The 8,099-nt window shown below is 46.2% G+C and overlaps 1 long non-coding RNA gene across 1 annotated transcript; it reads right to left on the bottom strand.

Moving 5' to 3' along the window:
* Window positions 1–2,920: 2,920 nt before the first annotated feature.
* Window positions 2,921–6,411, bottom strand: LOC118353429 (uncharacterized). The gene is made up of 3 exons (XR_004812339.2): window positions 6,345–6,411; window positions 5,114–5,335; window positions 2,921–3,024 (listed from the first exon to the last, which is right to left on the bottom strand). It is a non-coding gene; the product is annotated as an uncharacterized LOC118353429 (long non-coding RNA).
* Between the last annotated feature and the right edge of the window lie 1,688 nt (window positions 6,412–8,099).

The following is an 8,099-nucleotide window of genomic DNA, read 5'->3' as shown; positions in this document are numbered from 1 at the left end:
GGAGCTATACCCAGGCCCAGGAATGCTGGAGCTGTTACCACCAGCCCTAACCCCAAATAGATAAGGAGAAGAGACTATTGTGAAGATCTAAAAGAACAGAGTCATGTAGAGAGTGCTCCTTTCAGAGGAGCTGTGACCTTTGAAGGGGAATGTGTAGCCAGCTACAGGAGCCCTGCAAGGGGAGAGCCCGGGAGAATAAGTTCCCAGACTTCTCTCTCCTCTCTCCCCCTTCCATCATTTGCTATGGCTGCCCATTGACCAAATCCAGCTAGAAGCTCAGGGAGCCCTGAGAAGGGGACATGTCTAACAGCTGGATATGGGCCTGGTCTCAGTGTTCTGTTGAACATAGCAATTTCACACAGCAGCATCAGACAAGAGCATTTTGTCTTACGATGGATTGAGATGAAAACAAGACCCTCAACAGCAGTGTATGAACGTGGAGGAAAACATGAGTGTGTCCACTCCACAGCTGGGACCAAATATCCCCCTCTGAGAGAGAGGCTTTGAGAGACTGCTGTGCTTTCTTCATCAGTTACTGCTGTAGCCTCCCTAGATCTAGTCTTCCTCCTACATAAGACCTATTAAGATACCTGTCTACAGAATTACACGTGCCCCACCTCCCCGGCAGCATCCAACCCAGAGCAAAGCCCCCCTTCCATAAGCCCTCCCTCAAATTCCCTACACAAGCCCAAATTCTATGCCAAGTCCTCTCTGACACCTCTCAGACACTCTGACTTCCTGAGATATCGCAGTCCCACTTGAAGCACATTCCCCCTCGCTGCCACGGGGAATAAACACCACTTGCCCAGGTGCAGCTGTGTTCCTGGGGGCCTTTGGCTGGTTTTCTTATCCTTCCTATCCCTGCCCTTCAACTCCCCTGCTCAGACCCAGGAGGAAGTGCTTTACTGATATGTTTGCGATAGCGATGGCGTCAGAGGGAGTTCTCAAAGTCATTGCAGAAACAGTTGGAAGGAGATGGAGGCAGTTCCTAGTGAGCAGCCAGGAGTGCTCCAAGGTGGATTTGGAGCATGAACTCAGCATTTGCCCCCAGGTCCCTCGGAGAAATGAGCAGAAGCCCCGGAGACCACAGGCTGAGATGGCAGAGAATATAGTCAGAAGGAGGCAGGGGCATAGATGTCTCTCGGAACTGCCAGACTGGCTCTTTGTTATAATCCATCCTTCCATTCGTCCCCTTATTCACTCTTCCGTATGTATTTCAATCTTTATTCATTTTTTTGTTTCATGCCTTTTAAAGTAAGCGGCAGAGATATCAGTGCACTTTCCCCTGGATACTGGAGCACACCTGTCAAGTAGAATACAGTGGTGAAATGTTCAAGGCACCAATACAGTATTTGAAATATGTGTAGGAGTAACGTTCAGTTGTATGCTCTAAAATGATTAGTGTAGGGGTGCCTGGGTGGCTCAGGTGATTAAGTGTCTGCCTTCAGCTCATGATCCCGAGGTCCTGGGATTGAGCCCGGAGTCAGACTCCCAGTTCTTCCTGCTTATGTTCACGTGCTCTCTCTCTCTCTCTGTCAAATAAATAAATAAATAAATAAATAAATAAATAAATAAATAAATAAATAAATAAATAAAATGTTTAAAAAATAATCAGTGGTTTATTTTTATCTGGGTATCCATAGCTCCTAAATTCTTGGCCATTCCTAACACTATTGACAGTCTGGCTCTGGGTACCTGACCACTCCAATAGGGCTCATGGAAGCAGGAGGTCTCTGGAACTGCCTTGCAGGACAGCCTGAGGCTGGACAAGCCCTGCTTGTGCTACTTTCTGTTCATTCTCTGGCACCTGCTGGGAGAAGTGTTCCACAGGAAGGGACTGGATGTTCTTGAGGACCTACCTGTAGGATGGGGGAGCCCACAAGCCACTGGAAGAGGGATTGGCATAAAATCATAAGATTGCAAAAGACTGAAGACAGGCATGGGGTTGAGTCCAGAGACACAATAAAATAGAAGAATGGGCATTGCATTACGGAGGACTGAGGAAGTACAGGCTAGCTCAGAATGTAAACATCTGCCCTGCCTGTCAGCAGGATGGGATAGCAGAGGTGTTTGCTAAAGCCAACTACATGGTGACTGGGAAATATTATTTCTCCCAATATCATGCTGCAGTCACAAAGACACCAACAAGCCCCTTCTCTGAGTGCTTCGTGCTTTCTTACTCACTGGGAAACTTGGTCTGTAATATTAACAGTCTACCAAAAAGCTTCGTGCCTGAAATCATATCAATAAAAATGAAACACGGGCAGCCCGGGTGGCTCAGCGGTTTAGCGCCGCCTTCAGCCCAGGGCCTGATCCTGGAGACCCAGGATAGAGTCCCACATCAGGCTCACTGCGTGGAGCCTGCTTCTCCCTCTGCCTGTGTCTCTGCCTCTCTATCTCTCTCTGTGTCTTTCATGAGTAAATAAATAATAAAATCTTTAAAAATAAATAAATAAATAAATAAAAATGAAACATTCCATCCTTGCCTGGAGGATCCACATTAGTTTGACAGGAGGTAGCAGCCTGATTTCCAAACTCCATGCTAAAGTTCAGGCAAGGGCTCCAGGAGGCATGTCCACCACTCCCCCACCACCCCATGCTGCATCATATACACACCAGAGCCCCAGGCTTGTTGATAAGCTCAAGGTGTTCTTGGCCCTGGGGAACCTTGATGACAAGGTGAACGTCACCAAATTCCTCTGCTGTCATTTGCATTCAGGGTATTTAAGGATGGGCTCCAAGGCTGGAGAAAGTGAGGAAACTTTTGCAAACACTGCCTCCCTGAAGGACTGTTGCTGTTTCTATATATTCTAGGACACGGAAGGCATATACTTGCTTAGACTCTTGTGAGTGGCTGTAACAAGTATATTCCAACATGCCAGGGGCTCAATTCAACAGTAATTAATAATGTTGTGCTCACATAATTGTCAATGCAGTTGCTCCTAGTTGGCAAGTAGGTTTTATCGGTGTGACCCCTTTCATCTGTGAGTTCCCATCCCTGACAGCAGAGTCCTCCACCTGTGGCTAGAAAGAAGAAAGAGAAAGTGGTCATCTCCTAAAGGCTTTGGCTCAGAAGTGACACGCTTTATTGCTACCATGTTCTATTGCTGAGAATCAGTCCATCCCCCTCCCGCCCATGCAAGAGATGCTGGGAAATGTATTCCCCCACTGGACCGCTCATTACTAGTGATAATGCTACACTCTGGAAGGTGGACAGGTGGATGGGTTCCTTGGCCTCAGTGAGGAAAGCTGTTGTTATTCAAAGCACACCTAAGAAACAAGCCCCACTTTCTAGATTAACTACAATGGGGAACACAAATGAACCTTGCAGACAATCTCTTCTTTGTCTCTCTTTTTAAAAAGATTTTACTTATTTCTTCATGAGAGACACACAGAGAGAAAGGCAGACATAGGCAGAGGGAGAAGCAGGCTCCCTGCAGAAAGTCCAATGTGGACTCAACCCCGGGCCCCCAGGATCACTCCCTGAGTCAAAGACAGACGGAAAAAAAAAAAAAAAAAAAAGGCAAATGCTCAACCACTGAGCCACCCAGGTGCCCCCAGTCTCTTCTGCCTTGTTTTTGTGTTTGTCTGTTTGTTTGTGGGCTATTGTCAGCTAAGAGAGAGGTACTGTTCAGAAACATTGGTCTCCGCTCCAGGGATGGCAATTTCTAACTGACATCAAGAGTCAGAGAACTTGCACAGACTCATCCCTGCACTGAACAAAGCACATACCTTTAGACCCTATTTCTGTTTGTTTTAAAAATAGACTGTATGTGAGGCCAATTTGTGGAATCTGAGAAGTTTGACTTCAGGATATCCAGTCTCCTCGGTGTACTCAGTTTCAGATGCCCAGGGCCTGCTGACTTTTTAACCCTATGCTTATCTGTAAGATGAAGCCTCTAGTATTTCGCATTTCCATACTTGAGGGGAACTGGAGTCAGTGCCTGAAAGACAGTGGTAGATGCCCAAGCCACTGATTGAAAAAAAAGAGAAAGAAAAGAAAAGAAAAGAAAAGAAAAGAAAAGAAAGAAAGAAAGAAAGAAAGAAAGAAAGAAAGAAAGAAAAGGAGAGAGAGAAGGGGAGATCATCATTACTTTCCTTAAAAACTCATTTGCTTTACTTTTTTTTTTAAGATTTTATTTATTTATCCATAAGAGACACACACACAGAGAGAGAGAGAGAGAGGCAGAGACATAGGCAGAGGGAGAAGCAGGTTCCCTGTAAGGAGCCCGATGTGGGACTCGATCCCAGATCCTGGATCCCAGGATCAGGCCCCGAGCTGAAGGCAGACATTCAATGGCTGAGCCACCCAGGTGTCCCTGCTCTACTTTTTTTATATTGCCTTTGAAATCTGTGATTTCTAATCATTGAATAAAAGGCTATGTCTCTTATTAAAAAGACTTCAGGAGGGGCACCTGGGTGGCTCAGTCAGTTAAGTGTCCAACCCTTGATTTCAGCTCGGGTCATGGCTCGGGTCATGACAGGGTCGTGGGATCAAGTCTCACATTGGGAATCCCTGCTCAGTGGGGAGTCTGCTTCTCACTCCCTCTTCATCTCCCCCATGCCCATTCCCCAGCTAGTGTGCTTACTCTCTCTCTCTAAAATAAATGAATCTTTAAAAAAAATAAATAAAAAATAAATAGACTTCAGGAAATAGTGGGCAGGTTAGGAACAGATTTCCAGGTGCAAGGGAGTCTTCTCACCCCTGGGGTTATCCTTCATAACCAGATCCTGCCCTGGAGTTAAGCCTGTTTTCCCTGTGTGGGGAGGGCCAGGGCCCTGGGTCTTTGGGTTCCACCCCATCATCATGCTCAGCAAGATGATTAAGCTGCTCTGATTCACAAAATAGGAACCTCAGACATAGCCAAAATAGATCCCCAACGGATCAGTGGCAAGGATTTACCATTTTTAAAAAATTTACCATTCTTATATCTAAAAAAATAATAATGGTAATAACACCAACTCCACACTGGATGTATGCGTATTAGACTGTTTTCTATTGTAATCATGCCTCCAAACAAAAACCAAACATCTTAGGAGATTATATCAACATTTATTTTCTCCTTCATGGTGAGCAGGTGACTGCGGTAAAGCTGGTCCAGGGTGCACTTACTTGAGATTCACTGACTAGGTTGGACTCCACGCTGGAGGGAGAGTTCCGGTCAGCTGAGAAGTCTCTTTTGTTTGAGACCAGACCCACAAGGCATGTGCAACTCCCACTCCTGGCAGGTGGCAGAGGCTAAGGGGCCAAGTCAAACTATGAAAGCACATTTAGAGTCCTGGTCCATTTCACTGATATTCCACTGGCCAAGCCCCAAGTTAGGGAGGTGTGGCACTGCAAAGACACATGGTTGACAACAGGAGAATTAGGAGCAGTGATCCTATCCACCACAGGAGAGAGCCCTGACAACAGAAGTAGCATGTACCAAACACAGAACGGGCACATGGAATCCCAATCCCACCAAAAGAAACTCAGTTGAATTATTCTTCTCCTAGTGGCTGCCGTCTACACATCTGCTCAAGCCCAAACTGGAAAGTCATCCCTGCTTCTCTCCTCCCCTCACTACCAGCGTCTAACTCCCCAGCATCTAACCCACCAGCAAGTCCTATCAGCTCTGCTTCCAAAGAAAACCTATATTTACATTCTGGGACTCCATGGTTCCCACTATGGCCCAAGCCTGCACCATCATCTCTGGCATAGCCAGCTGCAACCGTCTCCTGAATAGTCTCTCTCCTCCACAGTTAACCCTGCCCCGTGGCTCTGCTCCTCACAGGGAGGGAAGGTCACCGTGGCAGGCTCCCCCTGTACCTGCCAGTGGTCCTCCTGTCGGAGCAGGCAGAGAAGCTCTAACAGGATGCCTGGAGGCCAGCAAGGAGGAGGTGGTGGCCAGCTGCGGGGAAGGTCCAGGCCTGTCCTGGCAGCACTCCACCACCAGAGGAGCCGGATCACACCAGACTGGCCCCAGGTGGCAGAGCCACCACAGGAAATCCCTGAGCAGGTTAGGAAGAAAAAGCCAGAAACCCTGCTTCCAGCCTCAAGTAATAAATATTCTGCCCCCTAGTTAACAACTGTCAGTAATAGAAACCACAAACCCGGGGGCAGCAGCTTGCTCTCTCTCTCTCTGCCTGCTCCCACGTCTGGAGATTGTACTTTACTTTTTGCTTTAAAAAACTTTCCCACTTGTTCTCTGTGCTGCGCATCTGCCCTGGAGTTCCTTCTCATGACAAGAACAAGAACCTGTGGTGATTCCTTTAGGTCTGGCTGGGTCTAGGCACCAGGGCCCTGGGGTCTCCTCAGCTCGCCAGGCAACACTTGCAGCTTAAATCAGATCCAAATTCCTTACCATTTTTCAGAGCGTGCTTCCCCCACTGAAGTGTGGATCTCAATGCCCCTGGGGCGTGGCATCTTACTAAACTTTACCCGGGCTGGGTAAATCTTGAGACTTGGCAATTTTAATGAGCTTGGCGCTTTGTTCCCAGTGGAACACCCTCTGTGACCTGCACCGCCCCCCCCCCCCCACTTCCTCTACAGCCACATCCCTCCAAAGGCCTTCTGTCAATTCGTTCCCCTCGCCAAATCCCTCCTGCTCCAAGGACTCCCCCCTCTGCCTGTAGGCTCTCCTCTCAGCTCTGCACCTGGCTCACCCCTTCTCATCACTCCAGTCTCAGCTCAGATCAGCCATCACTTCCTCAAACAGGCTCCTCACCTCCTCATCTGGCTTGAGAGTTTCTTGCTTGAGAGTTTCTTGCTTGAGAGTAAGAATCAATAAGGTCTCCATAGGTTGCCAAATGTTCCCTGAGGGATGCAAATCATCCTCAATCCCCAGTTGAGAGCCCCTGCTCTGTCTTACCACGATTTTATTCCCTCCAGACATCTTGTTTATTTGTTTATTTTCTCTGTAGAGTGTGAGCTCTGCATGTGTCTCTATCACCTCTTTCCCTGGTGCTTTGAACAGATACCTGATTACAGGTGTCTTGTAAATATTTGTGGAATGGACCAAGGAATGAATGGATTTATTCTTCCCCTCAAATAAATTCTCAAAGTTTTGTGCCATTGAATTATAAACAGTGTACTAGGAAGATTCTCATGCCATTTTTCAGCACATTTAAAACATTTTTATTAAGGAAAATTTCAAGCATACATAGAAACAGAGAAAATTGTATAAAGAATTCCTCAAGTGTCCATCCTCCGCTTCAGCAACTCCAATGTTTTGCTGGATAGAAAATAGTACATCCCTCTTCTCTTACTTTTCTCTCCACACACTACTCAATTTTATCTATAAGGTTAAATCTTTAATACTTAAGGACTCTTAAGGACTTTTTTTTTTTTTTAAACATAACCACAATGCCTTTTTCATGCCTAAGAAAAGTTAAGACTACTGTAATTTCTTTGAGTCGTCTGAATCCAGTCATATGTAACTTTCTGCAAACGTCTCAAAAATATATTTTTACAGTTGGTTTCTTCAGATTGGGGTCCAAACAAGGTCAGATCATTGCCATTAAATGTGCATCACATCCAATGGTGTGTGGGACTGGGGATGAACTTGGCTTTACTCCTAACTACTGCCTTGCTCTTTTACAGGCACTCTGCTAATGTCTTGTAAATGCACTATTTCACGTAATCCTCAGATCACCACTTTTAAATAGTAAAAGGTGAGCTCATTCTACTCCAAAGAGACATCTGAGGCTCAGAGACAAGTAAGCTGCCCCAGGTCACTGACAGATGGAGACACTGCTTAGATATAAAGCCAAATGTCTTATCCCAGAGTTTCTACTTATAACTGGTGATGTGGGAATGTTGGGATTTGGAGCAAATGGTCCAGAAAGAATTCTTGAGACGTCTTCAGTGTAAAAATAAAAAGGTGGTTTTATTAAAGCATGGGGACAGGACCTGTGGGCAGGAAGAGATGCCGTGGGATTGTGACAGTTGACTGATTACTTTCAAATTGGGAAGGGGTTAGAGACAGTGTAAGTCATTAAGGGGCTGGCTATTGTTAGGAAAAAGTCATTTATTACCCTTTAGTAAAAACTCAGCCATGAGACCCTTGAAATGTGGATCAATGAGTCATGCTTGGAGGATGATTGCCAACATATATCTT

Source organism: Canis lupus, chromosome 35 (assembly GCF_003254725.2).
Source record: "Canis lupus dingo isolate Sandy chromosome 35, ASM325472v2, whole genome shotgun sequence".
In the NCBI taxonomy this organism is placed as follows: Eukaryota; Metazoa; Chordata; class Mammalia; order Carnivora; family Canidae; genus Canis; species Canis lupus.
Note: the sequence above shows the minus strand (reverse complement) of the source record. Positions and strands in the feature narration are given on the sequence as shown.